This window comes from Microcaecilia unicolor, chromosome 3 (assembly GCF_901765095.1).
Source record: "Microcaecilia unicolor chromosome 3, aMicUni1.1, whole genome shotgun sequence".
In the NCBI taxonomy this organism is placed as follows: Eukaryota; Metazoa; Chordata; class Amphibia; order Gymnophiona; family Siphonopidae; genus Microcaecilia; species Microcaecilia unicolor.
Window position 1 is genome coordinate 257,020,758 of NC_044033.1, and position 24,602 is coordinate 257,045,359.

The following is a 24,602-nucleotide window of genomic DNA, read 5'->3' on the forward strand; positions in this document are numbered from 1 at the left end:
AGAGAAAGTAATATGTAGGAATTATTTCAGACAGGTAATTCTATTCTCTTCCTTAGACCACTAAATAGGGAGAGTGAAACAAGATAAGGAGATCAATTAAACAGTAAACAGAAAAAAGAAACGTGGTATTAACCTGATTATCCCCAGATATTACTCGTCTAATTCATTATTCCACATTGATCATCTGGTTGGCTTCTTCAAGGCCAATACAGTGTATAGTCAAATCATTTCATTGAAAAACATACTTATTGTCCAATATTAGTTAGAAATAATACATCTGATTACATTCTTTCTCTTTTAAAAACCAGAAGTTATTTAACAATACATATACTTAAGTCTCTAATTCAAATTCCACTGATTAAAGTAATCCCAGTTTTCACAGGCTTCACTCCTTTTAAAGTAATAATATGAGGAAATATTTCTGAGGAAAACTTTAGGAGTCATATCCGGAACTCTGGGAAAAACAATAATCTCGATATTAATCATCTATAATAATATTCATGTTATTATTCAAAATTTCTGGTCTATTATCATAACCACTTCTTGCTCATGTAGTATCATTTGTTATATCACTTTTTTTACTCTCAAAGGGTTCAGTTGAATTGTCCATGTAACTCTCTAATAAAATTATATCTGAAACAAAATTATTTACTGCCCCCGTTAGGTCCCGAAGCGCCTTCCAGATGGTATTCAATGTAACCGCCACGGGAGCCAAAAACTCCAAGTTGATTTCTCATAGATGTTTAGGAGTGGTTCTGCCGATTCAGGTTCTGCTGTAAACGCCCTCCGTTTCAGCATATACCTCTAACTCACTCCTCCACTCCTTTGGACATGGTGGTTGAATAATTCAGGAGTGATGGAGTTGTTTTTTCCAGGTCCAAGAGTGTCGACGCTCCTTCGACGGTGCTAATCAAAGGACTCGCCAACCCTTTCATCTGTGGGCAGTTCATCGCGCAGTGGTCCCACACTTGCTGCTCAGGGGATAAAACGCTGGCCATCGGCGGCTGACCGCCGGTTGTCCCCTTCCTCTCAGTTAAGGTAACTGCAATTGCAGAGAGGAAATTTACGTAAAGAAGACAAAACTTCAGAGGGCAGCTGGGCCATTGGGCATACGAACTTCAGGTCACCATCTTACCATTCTCCCAGTTTGGGACACTCTTTGCCTGGTTTCTTCTCAGAGGCCTGTCTGATATGGGTAACCCTTCAGCATAGCCCTCTAAGTCATTGAAACACACAAGCCCCTCCACCTCTACAAGGTGGTGTCCCTTCGGAGGGGATAACGCTGATTTTTAAAAAAGGTTCCAGGGGAGATCTGGGAAATTATAGACAGGTGAGTCTGACATCGGTACCGGGGAAAATGGTACAGGCTATTATTAAAAACAAAATTACAAAGCACATCCGAGGACATGGATTACTGAGACCAAGTCAGCACGGCTTTAGTGTGGGGAAATCTTGCCTGACCAATTTACTTCAATTCTTTGAAGGAGTAAACAAACATGTGGACAAAGGGGAGCCAGTTGAAATTGTGTATCTGGATTTTCAAAAGGCGTTTGACAAGGTGCCTCATGAAAGGCTACAGAGGAAATTGGAGGGTCATGGGATAGGAGGTAATGTCCTATTGTGGATTAAAAACTGGTTGAAGGATAGGAAACAGAGAGTGGGGTTAAATGGGCAGTATTCACAATGGAGAAGGGTAGTTAGTGGGGTTCCTCAGGGGTCAGTGCTAAGACCGCTGCTCTTTAATATATTTATAAATGATTTAGAGATAGGAGTAACTAGCGAGGTAATTAAATTTGCTGATGACACAAAGTTATTCAAAGTCGTTAACTTGCAGTGGCGTACCAAGGGGGGGCGGCGGGTGGGGGCGGTCCACCCCGGGTGACAGTGGGTGGGGGGGGTGCTCCATCGGCGCTGCAGACTGCAGGCAGCCCGTGTCTCCTGCCTCCATCCTGCTGTGCCTTTTAAAGAAAAATCTGAAAAGCGGCATGGCAGGCATGCTTCGCGTCTGCCCTGCCTGCTTGTAAAGAAAGTGCCGGCAAACCTCCTTGTTGATGTCACGATGTTGCGTCGGGTCTTCCCTCACTGGGTCCTGCCCTCGCGGAGGGCGGGACCCAGTGAGGGAAGACCCGACGCAGCATCGCGATGTTGACGAGGAAATTTGCTGCTTTCTTTTACAAGCAGGCAGGGCAGACACGAAGCATGCCTGCCATGCCGCTTTTCAGATTTTTCTTTAAGGCATAGCAGGAAGGAGGCAGGAGACGAGGGCTGTCGTCTCTCCACGAAGGTGGCAGGTGGGTCGAGTTGGGGGGGCTTAGATGGGAGAGGAGGACTGGGGAGGGGGTTTTCAAATGGGAGAAGGGGACTCGGGAGGGGGGCCTCAGATTGGAGAAGGGGACTGGGGTGGGGATGGGGGTCTCAGATGGGAGAAGAGGGGAGAAGGGGACTGGGGTGGGGAGGGGGATCTCAGATGGGAAAAGGGGGCTGGGGGGTCTCAGATGGGAGAAGAGGGGAGAAGGGGGGTGGGGAGGGGGTGGGGACTCTCAGATGGGAGAAGGGGACGTGGGGAGGGGAGTCTCAGATGGGAGAAGGGGACTGGGGTGGGGAGGGGGTCTCAGATGGGAGAAGAGGGGAGAAGGGGACTGGGATGGGGAGGGCGTGGGGAGGGGGTGGGGAGGGGGATCTCAGATGGGAGAAGAGGAGAGAAGGGGACGGGTGGGGAGAAGGGGGGTGGGGAAGGGGCCATGCGAGAAAATGAGAGCCATGCCTGGGGCTGGTGGGAAAATGGGTCTGGGGCTGAAAAGGGGTCTCTAATGCAAAGCATGTGGATGAAGGGGGCTGGAACTGGGGGGCTGAAAAGGAGGGTAGGCGGGATAAGGGGGCTAAGTACTGGAACTGGGGGCTGAAAAGGGGCAGGGGCAGAAACTGGGGGGACTGGGGGATGAAAAGGGGACAGGGAGAAGTGGCTGGGGCTGAAACTGCGGACTGGTGGGATAGTGGGGCTGAAAAGGGGGGGCAAGTGGGAGATGTGGACTGGGGCTAGAACTAGGGGCAGGTGGGATAAGAGGGCTGGAACTTGGGGCTGAAAAAAGGGGGAGAGAGAGAGAGGGGACAGACGATGGATGGATGGATGGGGGGGAAGAGGGAGGGCAGACCCTAGATGGATGGGGGGAGAGGGGCGGGCAGACCCTGGATGGATGGAAGGGGGTGAGGGAGGGCAGACCCTGGATGGATGGGGGGGAGAGAGGGAGGGCAGACAGTGAATGGAAGTGGGAGAGAGAGAGGGCAGACAGTGAATGGAAAGGGCAGGGAGAGAGGGCAGACATTGGATGGCGGGGACAGCAGAGAGGGCAGACATTGGATGGCAGAGAAAGAACGAAGACGGATGCTGGATGGAAGGAAGACAGTGAAAAGAAGATGAGGAAAGCAGAAACCAGAGACAACAAACTGTAAATAAAATATATATTTTTATTTATTTTTTTGCTTTAGGATAAAGTAGTATTGTAGCTGTGTTAATGTTTATAATAGAACATGTAAATAAGGTAATCTTTTTATTGGACTAATTTTAATAAATTTTGACTAACTTTCGGAGAACAAAACCCCCTTCCTCAGGTCAGGTTAGGATACTGTAACACACTATACAGTATTGACCTGAGGAAGAAGGTTTTGGCCTCTGACAGCTAAATGTATTAGTCCAATAAAATGGTATTTTATTTTCTGTATTTGTTTTATTTCTATTTGTTAATTTGTAAAGCGGTGATTGGTATTTGTTAGTTTTTTTTTCAAATTTACATCTGCTGTCTTTATATTTTGCACAGTACTAGGGGACATTTTCTGTTTCTGTGGTGTTGCATTGTATGCAGAGTCTGGCATTTTGGGGGTTCAGTTTAATTTTTGACTAAATAGAAAGTTTATGATTACTTGTTCTATAGTGGATTAGGGTGTATCTGTGTTTGTGAAAAAGACATGACTTTCAGTGACTGTGCAGGATTGACGATCTCTACTATCTGTCTGGTTTCGTTTTACAATAGGTGAATTGATGTTCTAGTGCTCACTGTAGTGTTTAAGATGCTTTCTTTTTCCTTGTGTGACTCATAGAAATGACTGCTTATGGTATGGTAGAATTGCTCTATAGGTCCTGAGTGTTTTGTATTCTCAGTATGCCTAGTACTGGATTTTGGAGGGGGGTGTTAAAAAATGACCAGCCCCGGGTGTCAACTACCCTAGGTATGCCACTGTTAACTTGCGAGAGGATTGTGAAAAATTACAGAAGGACCTTACGAGACTGGGAGACTGGGCGGCTAAATGGCAGATGACGTTTAATGTGAGCAAGTGTAAGGTGATGCATGTGGGAAAAAAGAACCCGAATTATAGCTACGTCATGCAAGGTTCCACGTTAGGAGTCACGGACCAAGAAAGGGATCTGGGTGTCGTTGTTGATAATACACTGAAACCTTCTGCTCAGTGTGCTGCTGCGGCTAGGAAAGCGAATAGAATGTTGGGTATTATTAGGAAAAGTATAGAAAACAGGTGTGAGGATGTTATAATGCTGTTGTATCGTTCCATGGTGCGACCGCATCTTGAGTATTATGTCCAATTCTGGTTGCCGCATCTCAAGAAAGATATAGTGGAATTGGAAAAGGTGCAGCAAAGGGTGACGAAAATGATAGCGGGGATGGGACAACTTCCCTATGAAGAAAGACTAAGGAGGCTAGGGCTTTTCAGCTTGGAGAAGAGACGGCTGAGGGGAGACATGATAGAGGTATATAAAATAATGAGTGGAATGGAACAGGTGGATGTGAAGCGTCTGTTCACGCTTTCCAAAAATAGTAGGACTAGGGGGCATGCAATGAAACTACAGTGTAGTACATTTAAAACAAATAGGAGAAAATCTTTCTTCACCCAACGCGTAATTAAATTCTGGAATTCATTGCCGGAGAGTGTAGTGAAGGCGGTTAGCTTGGCAGAGTTTAAAAAGGGTTTGGACGGTTTCCTAAAGGACAAGTCCATAGACTGCTACTAAATGGACTTGGGAAAAATCCACAATTTCGGGAATAACATGTATAGAATGTTTGTACGTTTGGGAAGCTTGCCAGGTGCCCTTGACCTGGATTGGCCGTTGTCGGGGACAGAATGCTGGGCTTGATGGGCCTTTGGTCTTTTCCCAGTATGGCATTACTTATGTACTTATGTAAACAGAGATTAACAAAATTGTCTTCCTTGCTTACAGTGGACTAGATATAGTCTCACTTCCACTCCAGTCTAGTAAACCTCCTTGCAGCAGCTCATAGTTGCCTTGAGTGTATGGCAATGACGGCTGCGCGGGGGAGTGGAAACAGAGAATAACCAAATGGGCTTCCTTGCTTACAATGAACTAGATTGGCTCACTTCCACTCCTGTTTATTAAACCTCCTTGGCTGTCAGGGAATCTACGTTCCACAATGAATATGCATGAGGTAATTTGAATAATGAATTGTAGTCACCTGGCATAAAAGTGCCCTGCTAAGGCATCATTTTTCTCTAAACCAGATCCTTCCTGAGACTGCTGCAGGCTACAGCTTCCAGCAGAGACTCTTCAGCAACAGTCGTCAAAAGATAAATGACTGATCGTTTAGTCAACGTTTCTTCCAAAATCGCTGTGATGTGGACGGACTTTCCGCGCACCTTATGCTCTGGTGTGATGCAAAAGGAAACTAACAATCCCGGGAGCAGCACTACAAGGGACCTGTCTCACAGGGTAGCTTCCTTCCTGCTACCTTTTCTCTATCATTAATAGGTATTTTTCGGATTTGTTTTTTTAATCTGTCAAGTGCTTAACCGCATCCCAGTGTTTTGTGTGGTGGGATCCAGGTGCAGGGTTTGATTGTGGAGCTGAGAGCAGTCTCTTGTGTGACAACCAGGTGCAGGCTCTGAGTGATGAAGTGAGAGCAAGAGCAGTGTTTTCTGTGCTGAGATCTAGGCATGGGGTCTGAGTGAGAGCAATCTCTTGTGTGCTGGGAATGGATCCAGGTGCAGGGTTTGAGTGTGGAACTGTTACTGAGAGCAGTCTCTTGTGTGACATCCAGGAGCAGGGTCTGAGTGGTGAAGTAAGCTGAGATCCAGGCGCGGGGTCTGAGTGAGAGCAGTCTCTTGTGTGCTGGGATCCAGGTGCAGGGTCTGAGTGGTGAAGTGATTGCAAGAGCTGTCTCTTTGTGTGCTGAGATCCAGGCGCTGCGTCTGAGTGAGAGCAGTCTCTTGTGTGCTGAGATCCAGGCGTGGGGTCTGAGTGGTGAAGTGAGAGCAAGAGCAGTCTCTTGTGTGCCGAGATCTAGGCGTGGGGTCTGAGTGAGAGCAATCTCTTGTGTGCTGACATCCAAGCACAGGGGTGAAGTGACAGCAGTCTCTTGTGTCTGAGATCTAGGAGCAGGGTCTGAGTGTGGCTGCTCTCTGTGTGATAAGCCAAAGCAGTGCTGGATTGATGCGTGGCTGCTCTCTGTATGATTCTTTTTATAATTAGAGATCCTCTGTGTTCATCCCTTGCCTTTTCAAATTTCTCACCATTTTTTTTTCTCCACCATGTCCCTCAGTAGAGCATTCCAGGCATCCACCACCCTCTCCGTGAAAAGGAATTTTCTGACATTACGCCTAAGTCTACCACCCTGCAACCTCAATTCATGTCCTCTAGTTTTACCACTTCCCCTTCTCTGGAAAATATTTGTTTCTATATTAATACCTTTCAAGTATTTAAATGTCTCTATCATATCTCCCCTGACCCTCCTCTCCTCTAGGGTCCCTTCTCAGGTCGTCCAGTCTTTTCTCATATTTCTTTTGGCGCAAGCCACATACCATATCTGTCGCCTTACTCTGGACTGCTTCGTCTTCTTACATCCTCAGCAAGATACAGCCTCCAAAACTGAACACAATACTCCAGGTGGGGCCTCACCAATGTTTTGTGCAAGGGCAACAACACCTCCTTTCTTCTGCTGATCACACCTCTGTTTATACAGCCTAGCAACCTTCTGGCTAGGGCCACCACCTTGTCACAGTGTTTCGTCGCCTTCAGATCCTCAGATACTATCACCCCAAGATCCCTCTCACCGCCTAACACATACGTCTCCAGTGGATTTCTACTCCCTAAGTGCATCAATTTTGCACTTCTTTGCATTGAATTTTAATTGCCAAACTTTAGACCATTCTTCTAGCTTCTGCAGATCCTTTTTCATGTTTTCCACTCCCTCCGGGGTGTCCATTCTGTTACAAATCTTGGTATCATCCGCAAAAAGGCAGACCTTACCTTCTAAACCTTCGGCAAATATATTGAATGGAATCAGCCCCAGCACCAATCCTTGTGGGACTCCACTACTCACCTTTTCCTCCTCCCAGTGAATTCCATTAACCACCACCCTCTGACGTCTGTCTGACAAACGGTTCCTAATCCAGTTCACCATTTGTTCAAGAGCCTCCTACGAGGAACTGTGTCAAAGGCTTTGCTGAAATCTAAGTAGATTACATCTATCCCACGTCCTCAATCCAATTCTCTGGTCATCCAGTCAAAGAATTCAATGAGTTTCCTTTGGTAAAACCATGTACGATTGTTCTGCAGTGCTGTTAAATGTGTATATTTTTGATACTTTCATGTTAGTCTTTTTAGTGTTTTCAAGTTTACCTCATTGACTGTGTTTACGTTTATATTTGGTCACTTTATTATTGTTATGCTGTTCATAAAGTTGTAAGTTTTAGGTTAAACTGTACCTGCTGTACATTGCCTTGGGTGACTCTCTTCACAAAGGTGGTAAATAATTTAAAAAGAAAGACCCAGCAGCGTTGGTTCCGTGTGTCTGTTGAACAAGATGGGGGAAGGAAGAACATGAAACTGGTTTGACTGGTAAGCTGGGCCTGCATGACAGCACATATGACCTTCATGTGTTCTCTTCCTGGCTCAGCAGTGCAGGAAAATCTTCGCATTTTTTGTGTCCGTCTTCCACATCTCCTTCCTCTGGGCTGATTTTGGCAGTCACCTGTGACGCAGCTGCTTCAGGAGTAGATCTGAAACGTCTCTTCTCCTCTATCCCCGTGTGGACATGGGGGTGATGCATCTGCTTATACCTGTATTCTGCCTGTATAGACGAAGGAATGGAAAAACTGTGTGTCCTGCAGGACCCCTGGAGAGCAGGCAATGGTGGGGCCTCATATCCCTTCAGGTGGACTCTGGCCACCACTGATGGGCTATAGGGGTTGAACTGTGAGATTCAGTGGTGCAGATAAGGACACTGTAAGCCTGGGATCTGGTTTTCATCCCCGGTGCTAGCTTTCATGGACCCTGTTTTTAGTCACTATGTAATGCGCTGCAGACTCTGCCCTGCAGGGGACAGCAGCCACTTGACTCAGAATCTGAAAGATGTGAGAAATGAGAATCCATTTAAGATATGTTCAGACCCTGCTTGTAGACTGAGGGCTGGATGCACAAAACTGTAACGACCCTTTAAGGACAAAATTTGCCACCGTTGCATGCATTATAGGCCTTTTTCTGAAGCCGCTAGCAGATAATGAAAACTGAATGCAAACCAGAAACTACCATTGAAATGTGGACAATTCGCAATGCACTAACCATACTGACGATTCTAACGAATCATTTAACGTGAGAAATTTAGCGAGATGTCAGATCTGTCGCTCAGGCCTGAGCTGTCATCTCCCCGCTCCCTCCTGCACCTTAAAAATGCAAGCTGGCAAGTAAAAAAAAAAAAAAAAGTTACATAAAACACAAACCGGTAGTTCCCTACTTCCCCCTGCACTAACCGAAACAAAAAAAAAAATTCAAATAGATCGGGAGGGGGCATAGGCGCTCGTCAGGAGCATCCTGTATGGGCGCCCTTGCCCCCCCCCCCCAAATTCGCACTGTTCTACTACTACTAACTAGCATTTCTAAAGCGCTACTAGGGTTACGCAGCGCTGTACAATTTAAACATAGAAGGACAGTCCCTGCTCTAAGAGCTTACAATCTAAAAGACAAGAGAACAATCTAGAGACAAGTGAACAATCTAGAGGACGAGTGAACAGTTATTTTATATATCTCGAGCGGTTAGGCGCCGAAGGCAGCATTGAAGAGGTGAGTTTTAAGCAGAGATTTGAAGATGGGTAGGGAGGGGGCATGGCGTATGGGTAAAGGAAGATTGTTCCAGGCATAGGGTGAGGCAAGGCAGAATGAGCGGAGCCTGGAGTTGGCAGTGGTGGAGAAGGGTACTGAGAGAAGGGCTTTGTCCTGTGAGCGGAGGTTACGGGCGGGAACATAGGGGGAGATGAGGGTGGAGAGGTAGTGAGGAGCCGCAGACTGAGTGCATTTGTAGGTAAGGAGGAGGAGCTTGAATTGTATGCGATATCTGATCGGAAGCCAATGAAGTGATTTGAGGAGAGGGGTGATATGAGTATATCGGTTTTGGCGGAATATAAGACGTGCAGCAGCATTCTGAACTGATTGAAGGGGGGGATAGATGGCTGAGTGGGAGGCCGGTGAGGAGTAAGTTGCAGTAATCAAGGCGAGAGGTAATGAGAGCGTGGACGAGAGTTCTGGTGGTGTGCTCAGAGAGGAAAGGGTGAATTTTGCTGATGTTGAAGAGGAAGAAGCGACAGGTCTTGGCAGTCTGTTGGATATGCGCAGAGAAGGAGAGGGAGGAGTCGAAGATGACTCCGAGGTTGCGGGCAGATGGGATGGGGAGGATGAGGGTGTTATCAACAGAGATAGAGAGTGGAGGAAGAGGAGAAGTGGGTTTAGGAGGAAAGACGAGGAGCTCGGTCTTGAACATGTTCAGCTTCAGGTGGCGGTTGTTCATCCATGCCGCAATGTCGGATAAACAGGCCGATATCTTGGCCTGGGTCTCCGCGGTGATGTCAGGTGTGGAGAGGTATAGCTGGGTGTCATCAGCATAAAGATGATACTGAAAACCATGAGACGAGATCAGCGAGCCTAGGGAAGAGGTGTAGATTGAGAAGAGAAGGGGTCCAAACACAGATCCCTGGGGAACTCCAACAGATAGTGGGATGGGAGTGGAGGAAGATCCATGGGAGTGTACCCTGAAGGTGCGGTGGGAGAGATAAGAGGAGAACCAGGAGAGGACAGGGCCTTGGAACCCAAAAGAGGACAGCGTGGCAAGGAGTAAATCATGGTTGACAGTGTCAAAATTGCCACTGTTCCCCGCTTCAGCCGGTTTTAATAAAAACAAATCTCCACATTTTCTCATCTCCGGTCCCCCTCCCTTCCTGTGTTTCCTGTCCCTTGCTCCAGGGCTCCACCTCCTGCCATCCTCTGCCTCCGCCCCTGTGCCCCGCCCCCCTTGGATCGTCGCTGCCGCTCCCACCCTCCACTGGACCCCCCCTCCGCGTTACCGTCCCACGCAGCACCTGTCACCTGTATGTGGAGGCACTGCACTGGATAAAACATCTGATCGCCAATTGCTTCTCCCACCGACGTCAGTCTGTTGTTCCTGGGCCCTATCTACGTAGGTAACTTACATCAATGGAGGGCGGGCCCAGGAACAACAGACTGACGTCAGAGGAGGGAGAAGCAATTGGCGATCAGATATTTTATCCAGTGCAGCGCCTCCACATACAGGTGACAGATGCTGCATGGGACGGTAATGCGGAGGGGGGGTCCAGTGGAGGGTGGGAGCGGTGGCGACGATCCCAGGGGGTAGGGCACAGGGGCGGAGGATGGCGGGAGGTGGAGCCCTGGAGCAAGGGACAGGAAACGCAGGAAGGGAGGGGGACCGGAGATGAGAAAATGTGGAGATTTGTTTTTATTAAAACTGGCTGAAGCGGGGAACAGTGGTGATTTTTTTTTTGGGGGGGGGGGCAAGGGCGCCCATACAGGACGCTCCTGACGAGCGCCTTTGCCCACTCCTGATCTATTTGGATTTTTTTTTGTTTTGGTTAGTGCAGGGGGAAGTGGGGAGCCACGTGTTTGTGTTGTGGTTTTTTTTGGACGTTTGTGGCATGCGCAGAGCAGCCAGCATAACGCTTGGCTGCTCTGCGCATGATTTAGGGGCCCATTACCGACGGGGATTACGATTCATTGATATATTGTACTTCTCAATACCGTAACGAACATGTTTGACCTGTTTTTTTGGTGCATGCTTCGGTTTTTCAAAATCGTTAAGGACTTTAACGATTTAGATTTTTTTACGTTTGTTTGATGCATCTGGGCCTGTATCCCAAGCTCTCTCCTCCTGCCTGTGCATTGAGCTCTTCCTCTTCCCATGCCTGTGCAGAGCTCTCCTATGCTTGTACTCTGAGCTCTCTCCGCCTGCCTGTGCACCGACCTCTCTTCCTCCTGTATCCTAAGCTCTCTTCTGCTTGTGCACTGACCTCTCTTCCTGCCTGTAGTGCAAGCTCTCTCTTCCTGCCTGTGCATTGAGCTCTTCCTCTTCCCATGCCTGTGCAGAGCTCCCTCCTCCTGCCTGTGCACCAACCTGTCTTCCTCCTGTATCCTAAGCTCTCTCCTCTTGCCTGTGCACTGAGCTCTTCCCATGCCTGAGCTCAGAGCTTTCTTCTCCTGCCTGTGCACTGACCTCTCTTCCTGCTTGTATCCCAAGCTCTCTCATCCTGCCTGTGCATTGACCTCTGTTCCTGCCTATATCCCAAGCTCTCTTCTCCTGCCTGTGCACTGACCTCTCTTCCTGCTTGTATCCCAAGCTCTCTCATCCTGCCTGTGCATTGAGCTCTTCCTCTTCCCATGCCTGTGTAAAACTCTTCCCATGGTTGTATTCTGAGCTCTCTCCTCCTGCCTGTGCACCAACCTCTCTTCCTTCTGTATCCTAAGCTCTTTTCTCCTGCTTGTTCACTGATCTCTCTTCCTGCCTGTACTTTGAGCTTTGTCTTCCTGCCTGTGCACTGAGCTCTCTTTCTGCCTGTATCCCAACCTCCTGCCTGTGCATTTAGCTCTTCCACGTTCAGCAGTAGCACCGGGGATACGTCCCAGTAAGGGTCTCTTTGTAGAGAAGTGGCTGGAGAAATGTGGTGCCCTTGACTTTAGCCTCTCTGTTTTCATATATCGCTTATTTCTCTCCTCCCCTTCCATCCCTTTTCCTGTGTCACTCTTCTAGCAGTATCAGCAGTGTATCAATTTCATTATCAGTATCAGTTATTAATGGAGCTCTCCTTCAGAAAATTATCCAAACCTTTTTTGTAAATGAACTATGCTACTGCTGGACTGGTTTAAATCAAATTCTCCATCATGTTCTATGATTTGTTTTAAATCTGGTGATTGTTAGATTCATTGCATGTCCTCTAGTTCTCCTACTTCTGGAAAGAGTAAACAATCGATTCACATTTGCCCAAACTCCTGTCCGTTAAATATTTTACAGATCTCTGTCGTATCCCTTCCCCGAGCTGAAGAGCCTCAACCTCCTAGGAGAGGAGTTCCATCCTCTTACTCACTTTTGCCGCTCTTCTAACCTTTTTTTATTTCTGCTGTAACTTTTTTGAGATGTTGTGACCAGAATTGTGCGCAATACTCGAGGTGAGGTCGCACCATGGAGCGATGCAGAGGCATTGATTTTTTTTTTGTTTTATTCTCCATTTCTTTCCTAATAATTTCCAACCTTCTTTTTAACCACTGGAGCAAAGGATTTCAGTTTTTTCTCCACAATGACAGATGCTTTTCCTGGGTGGTGAGTTTCTATTGTATAGCTATAGTTTGGGTTACACTTCCCTCTATGCATCACTTTGCTCCATTTTTTTATTATTTGTTTATTAAATTTTTTAGTAATAACAGCACTTCTTATTTCTACATATCAATACAATAACAGCCTTCAAACATTTTCTTCTTATCAATCTTGCCTAAACATATGTATTGAAACCCTCTCCCACCCCCCTCCCCTCCCTCCAGCTTTATGGTGATGGTATTAAGCTATCTCTCGAATGTTCATATGGTTGCCATATTTTCTGAAACATTTGAAGATGACCGTTTCGCATGGCAGTCAGCTTCGACATCTGGTATAGGTAGTCTAATTTGCAAACTACAGTCTGCATCTGTGAAGTATCTAATTGTTTCCATGCCCTTGCTAATGCCATGTTGGCTGTTACATTTGTATCCCACATTTTCCCACTTATTTGCAGGCTCAATGTGGCTTACATAGTACCGGAGAGGCGTTCGGCAACTCCGGTATGAACAAATGCAAAGTGATGTAGTGGTAGGATAAGGTTCATGTGGAAAGACACATTTGGGGATTGTAGAGCGCAGTGTGTTTCTTCTAGCAAAAAAGGTGCCGGTACTCAAATGTCAGGCCACCCTTCAGGGATGAGATGATCACTGAGGGACTCGCCCCACAATAGCCAGGACCCCTGCAACCAGTCGCAGAATCTATGACAAGGCAGAATTGGTGTGTAGAGCCTGAGCTCTTTCATTAAAACTTGGGGTCCATGGGTCAATTTTAGCAGACAATGGAAAAGGTGCCGGTACTCAGTACCCCCTCAAAAAAAGCCCTGGTAGAGCGTAAGAGTTATGTTACGTCCATGACTTGCTTTTACATTCAGTACATTCTCCATTAATTTTCCTATCATCATGATCAGACTAACTGGTCTGTAGTTTTCAGTGTCCAAGACCCATGAGCATGAGCCCTCCAGACCTAGAGGTGACTGTCTCTGTATCCAAAAATGCGCTACTATATCCCTGTTTGGTTACCTCTGTAGATTGATGGATTCGACTCGTGCAATGAGCCCAGTGGTGCAGAAAAGCTGTTGCATAAATTTACAGCTCCTCGTGGGCAGGCGCAGTTTCTGCATGTTCTCTGGCGTGTTGTAAAATTCACGTGTGCCTTTTGCTTCTTCATCCCTGCTCTGGATGACCTGTCCCCCAGCCATGTTTGCACGTGTTTCACGTGTCATCAGGGTAGGCAGGCTCACGCAATTTTATAAGGGCAATTTCCAAGCTCTAGGAGGAGTAGCCTAGTGGTTAGTGCAGCGGACTTTGATCCTGGGGAACTGGGTTCAATTCCCACTGCAGCTCCTTGTGACTTTGGGCAAGTCACTTAACCCTCCATTGCCCCAGGTATAAAATAAGTACCTGAATATATGTAAACCACTTTGAATGTAGTTGCAAAAACCTGAGAGAGGCTGTATATCAAGTCACATTTCCTTTTCCCTATATACTGTGGTAATGGGCTCATTCAACACCGCTTCCCTGTGTGTGAACCTGTGAACTGATGTTTTTGTACCTGGACCCTCACCATGTATTCTTTTACTTTGACTGCAGCTGCTTTCTGTCGCGCGTGGCCCCCCTCCCCCCCCCCCGGAAGTTGCTGCCTTAAGAGCAGTCTGCTTATCAACCGTGGCCAAATGAAACTGTGTGATCCCCCCTCCCCCCCCCGTGGAGGTGCAGAGTAATGATGCGCCTGTGGAGAACCCGTCCAGGCTGCGACCTCAAACACGAGCACGGGCTGTGTAACTGCATTTTGGGTCTGGACACATAGATTGGGAGGCTGTGCTGTAACGAATGTCCACTCTGCTGTGTCCTTTTCTGTAATGTAAGCAGGAGGAGGAGGTGGAGGTCAATTTTTTTTTTTTGGGGGGGGGGAGCAGTTGGGGAGTTTGAGCTGTTCTTGCTCAGTGAAGGGAGGGGGAATGGCAGTGTTTTGTGGCTCTGTGCCCAGTGGAGAGATTTAGGCTCTTTGGTGACATTGTATATCCCCTCCCTTGCGGATGGCAAGGCGCTTGGCGTTGGTTCACGGGTGGTCCCGAGTGAATGTGTCTTAGAACATCCCCTCAGCCTGTATGTAGATGGCTTGTTTCTGCACTATTCGGGTGCCTGTGGTTGAGTCAGGAAGCCCTGCAGAGCTCGGCATCCTGAATACTCGACACATTTTCAGCTGTATTGTAGCTCACAGCTGCTTCTGAAATCTGCAAGGTTTTCAGGAAGGATTTGCAGTTTATCAGCTGAGGGCTGAAAGCATTTTCAAGAAGAAACAAAAGAACCAGAGAAAGCTGTATTAATGCTGTGCAGGCCCCCTCCATCCATCCCTTTCCCCATCGCATTCAGGAAATGACTATTTGGACCAGTTGCAGAGTCATGTGGGAAGTGATGTACTGGCAGAACATGGTGTTTGGGGGGAGGGTAGGGGGAGAGAGGAGTCTCAGCACCTAAATAGAAGGGGTGCTGTGGGGTAGAAATTTGGTGCATTAACAGAGCTCTGGGTATTTGGGGGCAAAGGTTTCAGGAATTGAATAGAAGGGGCGCTGTGGAGCAAGAATGAGGTACATTCATAGAGCTGTGATAGTGAGGGGAGCCTCGGTGCTGAAATACCATGGATGAGGGGCAGTGGAGCTTTCCCTGAGAATGCAACATGTCTAAATGTTGGTGACGTTTGGGGCAAAACAGCTGTTAGGAGAGGGTCTCATTAGTGAAATAGCAGAAGGGGCTGCAGGGGAGGAACGAGGACCCAGCTCTGCCAATGCACCTCACTCCTGTACTGCAGCACCCTTTGCTATTCCAGTACCAAGACCCTCATACACAGCTCTGCCAATGCACCTCATTCCTGCCCTGCAGCACCCCCTGCTATAAACTGTGGAGACCAGATTTAACCCCTCGTGCCCCTGTATATTTTCATTGTAGCCTGATTTAAAGCACACCCTTGTTTCTCTTTTAGGGGTGTTACGTGACCTCAGCCGCCTTTCACCAACTGGAGAGCAGAGCAGGGCAGCTACGGGGATCCAACAGCGATGACCTGCCTGTGTCTCGGCTCCATGTGCTGCTCAAACGGAAACTGCAATGGAACCGGACCTCGTTCACGGCGGAGCAGATCGAGGCACTGGAGAAAGGTACAAGTGGAGAAGTGTTTTCTGATACTGGTCCCTGTTCCCACCGGGTTTCTGATGCTGGTAGTTTTTCTGTATGTGCTACTAGGGCTTGATGTGATGGCGTACGCTAAGCATTGAGCTGTGTTTCAGCATACAGGAATAAAATGGGCCCTGCTGCAGATAACTGAAGCTAAGTTTTATTAAAAGACAACCCCCCCTCCCCCGAATTCCTTCTGATGCAGGAAGGTTTTAATGTGCAAAAAATGTAACTTAAAGTCCTTTAATTTGAGCAAATTTATAATGGAAATGCAACTCAGGTATATTTCTAAAATGAAAGCATTTTTTTCCTTTTATTATTTAGTGCATAAGTACATAAGTATTGCCATTCTGGGAAAGACCAAAGGTCCATCAAGCCCAGCATCCTGTGCTAATTTAACAACTCTACCCCCCCCCCCCCCCCACAAGAGATGAAGTGAATTTTTTAACTTTCTTCTTTTCAGTGGGAATGTAAGAACAAATCCAGCCACAGATCTGGGATCCCTGGGTCAGAGGCATAGGCGTAGACTGGGGGGGGGGGCGAGGGGGGGCAATGCCCCCCCAAACGACGACAAGGCGCCGCCGCGCCATTAGTTAAAAAAAAAACACATGCAGGCACGCGCTCCTCTCCATCCGCTTGGCTTCCCTGCCCTCTCTGTCTGCGTCCCGCCTTCCTCTGACGTTAGAGGAAGGCGGGACGCAGTCAGACAGAGAGGGCAGGGAAGCCAAGCGGACGGAGAGGAGCGTGTCCATCTACCCCTCTCTCTTCCTCCCTCCGGCGCAGGCAGCAGTCTTTTTCAGCGTTCCTGGCAGCGGTAGCGATGTACACACTGCCTTCGGCTCTGCCCCAAAGCCTTTTCTTCAAGTTCCTGTTCCCGCATAGGTGGGAACAGGAACTTGAAGAGAAGGCTTCCGGGGCAGACCGAAGGCAGCGTGTACATCACTACCGCTGCCAGGAATGCTGAAAAAGCTGAAGACTGTTGCCTGCGCCGGAGGGAGGGAGGAAGAGAGGGGGTAACGGAGTCACGATCTTGGACCTCGCGGGGGGGGGGCACTGGGATGGATGGAACTGGGAGGGGTGGGGAGCAGAGGGAAGATGGATGGTACTGGGAGGGGTGGGGAGCAGAGGGAAGGAGCAAGAGATGGATGGGACTGGGAGGGGTGGGGAGCAGAGGGATGGACCAGGAGATGGATGGGATTGGGAGAGGTCAGGCACAGCAGAGGGAAGGAGCAGAAGATGGATGGGACGGAGGGATGGTGAGCAGAGGGAAGGAACAGAAGATGGGTGGGACTGGGAGGGGTGGGGAGCAGAGGGAAGGAGCAAGAGATGGATGGGAGTGGGAGGGTGGGGAGCAGAGGGAAGGACCAGGAGATGGATTGGACTGGGAGGGGTGGGGAGCAGAGGGATGGACCAGGAGATGGATTGGATTGGGAGAGGTCAGGCACAGCAGAGGGAAGGAGCAGAAGATGGATGGGACGGAGGGATGGTGAGCAGAGGGAAGGAACAGAAGATGGATGGGATTGGGAGGGTGGGGAGCAGAGGGAAGCCTACTGGAAAGAAGACACTGCATAAAACAGAAGAGACTGGGACCAAAGCAAATAGAAAAACTAAATGATCAGACAACAAAGGTAGATAAAAGTATTTTATTCATAATTTATTAATTGAAATGTGTCAGCTTTTTGAAATGTGCATCTGTGATATTTTGCCTGTAAATTTCAATTCCTTCCTCCATATTAGCATATTCATTTGCATATGTATATATGCAAACGATATGCTAATATGCTCCACCCATTCTTTGCCCCCCCCCCCCCCCAAATGAAACAGTCAAACTACGCCTATGGTCAGAGGATCCCCAGTTTGGGGTGTCTGTTTCCTGGGCCCTGGTCAGACCAGAGAGCCTGTAAATTTCAAATGCAAAAAGAGCAGTGAGGGGGCCGATTGCTTTTTCTTCTCATATCTGTTTTAAGCTGCCCGGTTGATGTACAGATGTTCAGTAAGCTTAGAGGACAGCGTTACTCTGGGTTTCTTTGTCACTTGTTTATCTTTCTGCCCTCTCCCAGATATAAAAGTACTAGTTACCTGTAACCTGGAATGTCCGGGACTCCAGGAGTTATGGTGGAGGGACAGAAAGACAATGAAGGCTAGAGTAATATGAGAATAATCAGTAATTGTTTATTACACTTACCAATCAGGAATACAATTAGAATAAGCAATATAATTAATTAATTAATTCTCATATGAGGCAGCAGCCAGGACACAAATGTGACCTCTGGCATTAGCTCTCTGGTTGCCTCTCTCCATAATTCTCCTTTTATATTCTTTTCTCTCATAGACTAGTATTGGAAGTACAAAGTCAGCATTTCTCTCATTCTAGTAAATTCTATCTTTACAGAAGCAAAGTTCTTCATAACATATTTGTTTATAATAAGTAAGGTCAGTAAGGTTATCCTACTTTGCAAAAACCATCTTCCCAGCAACTAAAGTTATGTCTCCTTCATTATCTGCTTCCATGGTCAACAGCAAATTTTCCCTCTTACATTACAGTATTTTCTTGCAACACATATCTTTGTTATGACTCCATATCTGCCTGTGTCTCCAACAGAAGGAGCAAGCTGACATGAGACTCACATTCTGTATAATTTCTTATGATTTAGCTTCTCAGTGATTCTGAACGTGTTCATAGCCTGTTCACAGAGGCATAGCTGTGCTCATAATTCGCAGTTACTGTTGCAAAGTTATTTTATGGTTCATAACCTGCATGTCCCATATAAACACATTGCATTGGGTGTTTGTGTGATTTGCACATCTTTACTCTTGTGCAAATCCACAAGCCCCTCAGATTGGATCCCTGCAACAAAGTTTAGATGAAGATTCAGTGGGAGGCCAGTTCCTAAAGATGTTCAGGCTGCCAGACTATATGGCCCTGACATTAAGCAGATAAGTAGGGTTGCCATGAATGCACATTCCTTATCGTCTGCTCCAGACCGAGTGGGCAATACTCACTCCTACCAGCAGAGCTATTGAGACCTGTGCAGCTCTGACCTGCCTAGTATTTCTCAGTCTCCCAGCAGAGGTAGGTGAGTCTGTGCAGCCCTGCTCTTCTTTGGGTGGCTGTGCCGTTTTTGGCCCCATTTAGTAAGAAATGTTAGAATAGTATTTAAGGGATTGCTTCAGGGGTGTGCCGGAGCAGATTTTGCTGCTCGCAAAGGGAGGCAAGAAACAGAATACACAGGTAGCAGAAAAAAAAAGAATCTCTCTGGCCTTGGGCTTGGGGCCCCTGCACTTTTGGGGGGTGTATACTCCGGTTTCCAGGTTCCCCCCCCCCCCCCCCCCAGGTTTCCTGATCACCGCTGAATATCTCCACTGTCTTTTTTTTTTTTAATGTTTTTATTAATGTTTTTCTTTAACATTGCATAACAGCATTGTAAACAGCACAATATTCTAGTCCTCGGCTCATAATGAATATCTCCACTGTCTATGCAGTGTTTGATCCTTCTCCCAGAATGCTGCAGGGCAGGAGTGAGGTGCATTGGCAGAGCTGTGTGTTAGGTTCTCAGTATTGGAATAGCAGGGGGTGCTGCAGGGCAGGGCTGAGGTGCATTTTGAGAGCTGTGTGTGAGGGACTCGGTACTGGAATAGCAGGGGGTGCTTCAGGGTAAGAGTGAGGTGCGTTGGCAGAGCTGTGTTTGAGGGTCTCGGTGCTGCCCCCCTCCCTCCATTAAATGGATAACTTCTGGCTGTATATCAACTTGTATCAGGGCCGCCGAGAGACTGGGCCAATCCGGGACAAGGTCCCCTTCCCCCAAGGTCGCCGCTGCTCCCCCTCCACCCGCCCCCCCCTCCGCCCGCCACCCTGCCGGGCCCCTGCATTGAAATCACAGCGCCTCTCACCTCCATGTGAAAGCGCTGCAGGCAGCAGCAGATTGCCTCCCTCCTTCGGGTCTCCTTCCTTCCCTGTGTCCCGCCCTCGTCTGACATAACTTCCGTGAGGGCGGGACACAGAGAGGGAAGGAAGCCCGAAGGGAGGCGATCTGCTGCTTTCACACGGCGGTGAGAGGCGCTGTGATTTCAATGCAGGAGGCCCGGCCCGGTGGCAGACGGTCGATAACGGACAGGGCCAGTCTTAGCAACTGCAGGGAGCTGTGCAGACCAGTTCCCTGGGGCCTACCCACCCCTCCCTGCTCCAGTATACCCAAAATGACAGAAACCAAATTAACATACAGATTCTGCATGCAGCACAATACCAGAAAAACAGAACATTGCTATACATTGCAAAATAAGACAGCAGATGTAAATTCTCAAATTGGACATATTCCAAACACTAAAATGAAAATAAAATTATTTTTTTCTACCTTTGTTGTCTTGTGACTGTTTTTCAGATCATGTTGGTCCCAGTCTCTGATTCTGCTGCTGTCTATCTGCTCCCTTAACTCCACTTCCAGGGTTTCCTTTCCATTTATTTCTTTACTTTCCTCTTTTCTTCTTCATTTCTTGCCCTACATCCATAGGTAAAAGCTGGGTCCTCCACGGACTTGACTGGAGGAAGTATAGAGTGGATCCAGCTTTTGCTTATTTTCTCCAGCCATGTGCAGTTTTTCTCCTCTTTTCCCTCTCCCTCATCTCCATCAGGATGCATCTCCTTCCTCTCTCTTCCCTCTCCTCCATCCATGTCCAGCATTTATCCTCCCCTCCATCCATGTTCATCTCATGTCCTCTATTCCCTCCCCTGCATCCATATCCAGCATTTCAACTCTCCCCTCTCCTCCATCCGTATCCAGAATTTCTCCTCTCCCCTCCATCCATGTGCATCTCCTTCCTGTCTTCCCTCACTTCCATCCATGTCCAGCATTTCTCCTCCCCTCCCCTCCATCCATCTATAGCAACTCTCCTCGCTCCCCTGCCCTCCCTACCCATCCCCAGTGATTCTCCTTTGCTCCCTGTCCTCCCCTCCCTCCTCCTCCATGTCCAGTGACTCGCCCCAAGCCCCAGCTTACCCCCCTTTTCACCCCCTCCGACTTTCAGTTCCTAGCCCCAGCTGTGCCCTCAGTTTTCCATCACAGCCCTCCCTTCCAGCCGCCCTGCGTTTAAAAAGTTGCAGCGGCGGCGAAAAAGCAGGCTCACCTCTCCTTTAAGCCCTTCCCCTTCTCTCTCAGCATGCACTGTGCTGCCTTCGCGGAAACCGGAAACTGGAAATTGCATCAGTGCACGCTGAGAGAGAAGGGGAAGGGCTTAAAAGAGAGGCAAGCCTGCTTTTTTGCCGCCGCTGCAACCTTTTAAATGCAGGGTGGCTGGAAAGAATGAAACTGAGCGTCGCAACGATGTGGCAGGGAGCACCAGGACGCGCCACGGGGCCCCTGGAGGCATGAGGTCCTGATGACGGAGGCCCGGGCCCCCCTGGAGGCCCGGGCCCCCCTGGAGGCCTGGGCCCAGGGAATTTTGACCCCCCCCTGTCCCCCCCTCTCGGCGGCCCTGACTTGTATAGTCAAAATGTACTGTGAAAAACAGTGTACTTATGTGACCAGTATATGATGTGACCTTAAAAGACATTGAATATGGACCAAATATCCAGTGTTGCACCTTTCCGGGGGGGGGGGGGGGGGGGGGTTATATTAGGATGATAGGATAACCTTGATTGCTGAGTTTAATTATCAAAACCTTGGGGGGAGGGGGGAGCCTGGGCCTAAATGTTAATTGTGGGTGAGGGGGCACAATAGCCTTTCACTGGGTCTGAATTTGGGGTTCTTCGAAACTCATTTTCTCTGCTTCTTTAGTGCATTAGTTGTATAAATTTAGCTCCCGGTTACGTCGTGTGCTGGACCCTGGTTACTACAACCAGGTCCAAAATTCAGAAAATGCTCAGCTCCAAACTTTGTACCAATTTTCCAGCCAAACATAGTAGAATAACTTCAGCTGCTAAATTAGGATGAATTTGTAGCTGGAAAGTTATACTACTATGAAATTTTGAGCCCTAGTAAAGTTTCAAACTACTACTACTATTTAGCATTTATATAGCGCTACAAAGAGGCCAGTTTAGGAGCGTAACTCTCACAGGGCTCCTTAGCATACCGTTTTGTGGGTCTTTCCCATTCGCCATGGGCCATTTTTCCTCTGGCTGTAAAAACCCCCCCTATTTTCTATTCCTTTCGTTAATGTTGCCATTTTTTTTTTAATGACACATCAGCACTTACTGCGGCCTTAAAGACTCCCGTGTGGGCACATGGCTAGCCGGTTAGCCACAGTAATGTAGATGCTCTAACTGGTTAGTGCAGGGACATCCGCCCTCGCCCCTGACATGCCCCTAAAAATTACCAAAAAATAATTAGCGCACGCATTTTCCAAAACTAACATAGGATACATTAGCGCATTTCGCATTAGGATTCTTTTACTGCATAGACGCATGTTACCGCCCAACCTAGCTTAGTAAAATGACCCAAGGTGGGAGCATAAGTCCTTTGAATGTCTGGCCCTTAGAACTGATCCCTCTAAGCTGAGCGGGAGTCCTCCACTTATAGCCCTGCCAGTAGAGGGCGATGTTTCAGTAACACATTTTCAGTAGTGAGAGACGGGCAAACTCTGCAGGACTCCAGGTGATTGAAGACACAGTATTGAAGCACTGCCCCCTACTGGCAGATTCTTGCCCAGCTTAGACGTCTTAAGTATGGCTGAAAATAGGATACACATTTAGGGGCCTAACTTAGGATATTTTGCAATATCAGGCTGTATAAATGTAAATCCACAAGTCTCGTCTCCTGTGGCTTTTGGTGCAGGCTTTTGGTGCAGACATCTCGGCACTTTGGCTGACTCTCTCAGTTGAGGGACATGGAGAGGGTGGTCTCCCTTCCTGGGCAGAGACTAAACAGACATTTCCGACTTCCTGCCACAGGAGGTAAGAGAAATATGTGTGACATCCTCTCTCTGTGCCCTGCCCTTTCTCTTCTCATCTTCTCCTTTCCTTGCAGGGAGAAGTCGAGCGTGGAGAAGCTGCTTGCGAAAGCAGATGTAGGAGTCACACCCAGGGCCCAGATGCTGGGGAATTTGCCCATTTTGGGAGCTGGGCTTGTCACACATGAAGGAGCAGGGCAGGGCTGGGGTACACCATAGGGGCAGAGCAGAGGTCTGAAATTCTAAACGTGAATGTGAGAATCTTTTCTTTGCATTTAGCTATGATTCTGAAGCTAGTGCACGTTTATTTAGAAATAAAATCAAGAACATTGTTGGGTAAAGAGGAGATGAGCACATTGTTGTACTTTTTATATTCCAGGTTAAAATTTGGTCTCCTGTGTTCCAGAGTTTGAGAGAACGCACTGCCCGGCTGGCACCTACCCTGAGGCACGAATTCAGATGAGAACTTCAAAAATCAGTGGACATACTATTAAAACAAATTAGGAAATATTTTTTCACTCAACGAATAGTTAAGCTCTGGAACTCTTTGCTGGAGGATGTGGTAACAGCGGTTAGCGTATTTAGGTTTAAAAAGGTTTGGACAAGTTTCTGGAGGAAAAGTCCATAGTGTGTTATTGAGACGGACATGAGGGAAGGCACTGCTTGCCCTGGGATTGGTTATCATGGAATGTTGCTACTATCTGGGTTTCTGCCAGGTACTTGTGATCCGGATTGGCCACTGTTGGAAGCAGGATACTGGGCTAGAGGGACCATTGGTCTGACCCACTATGATTATTCTTACGTTCTAATACATAGAAATGGAAATAAATTTACATCACTTTTATGCAAACATCACAGTTCATCTTTCACTTTTCTTTCCCTGCTGATCTGTTTTCACAAATTTCCTGCATTTGTGGTCCCTGTTCACTACGCACGTGCCAGGAGCGTTTCTCCCCCTTTAACGTTCAATGCTCAACACTAACTGTGTTCATGTGATTTTCACGCTCTTAATGTTGAGCGTTACTCAGTAATTGCCACTCAGTGTTGCATCTGCCCCTGAGGGTCTCAGTTTCTGCAGCTTCCTGACAGTCCCCCAGCTCTAGACAGTTCCCCTGATCTAGACAGTTCCCCTGACGACCTCTCCTCCTCAGGACTGCATTGTAATGGCTGCATTTATGCATTCTTTTCACCTTGCTTTCCAAGTGGGCTGCTAAGTTCTTCAGCTTTTCAACAGAGGCTGCTGCCTCTTGGTTTTCACGCTACAGATGGTCCAGCCAGTCTCAAACCAAAACTAATTTTGTATGATCCACAGACCTGTCAGTGACAAGCTATGAATCCCTACACAGCTCCACAACTTATTTACACCTTAACACCCAGAGCCTTTGAGCAGTGGCCAGAAGTTTTATTAAACTACTCTATGTTCAAAGCTATTTAAGTGGGCAGAAGAGGCTCCAGGGAACTTAAATCCCTCTTGACTGTCCAGCCACCGGTATTCATCGATTATGTAACTGAACAGAAGCCTTTGAATATCGGCTCTGACCACCCAAGAAAAAAGTGAGCAGGTTGGGGGCGCTATGGGGTGGCATTGAGGAGGAGACGGTAGCTATGCAAGTGCTCAGAAGCTCTGCTTAACTGGGGGGGGGGGGGTGTTTCAAAGGACCTCCAATTTCCACCACCCCTGAGCCCCTGCCCCTCCCTCCCAAACATACAGCCCCTCCAACCCCCTCTCACTCTTCCAACATGCAGGATAGACCCCGATTTTCCTTGACACGGGAGCCCCCCCCCCTCCTTCCTGACTACGCAACCCCTCTCACCTCCTCTCACTCTTCCAACATGCAGGATAGGCCCTCTGAGGTGGTGGGGTCAGGAGTGAAGCCCACTCACTCCTTTCCCTAGCAGCTGTCATTGCCAGACAGTCCAG

General features: G+C 48.0%; 1 long non-coding RNA gene across 1 annotated transcript; it reads left to right on the top strand.

The window, feature by feature from the left end:
- Nucleotides 1-5,518: 5,518 nt before the first annotated feature.
- LOC115466636 lies at nucleotides 5,519-23,247 on the top strand. Its single transcript, XR_003941569.1, has 5 exons — nucleotides 5,519-5,773; nucleotides 15,612-15,783; nucleotides 22,567-22,685; nucleotides 22,759-22,935; nucleotides 23,061-23,247. It is a non-coding gene; the product is annotated as an uncharacterized LOC115466636 (long non-coding RNA).
- Nucleotides 23,248-24,602: the final 1,355 nt, after the last annotated feature.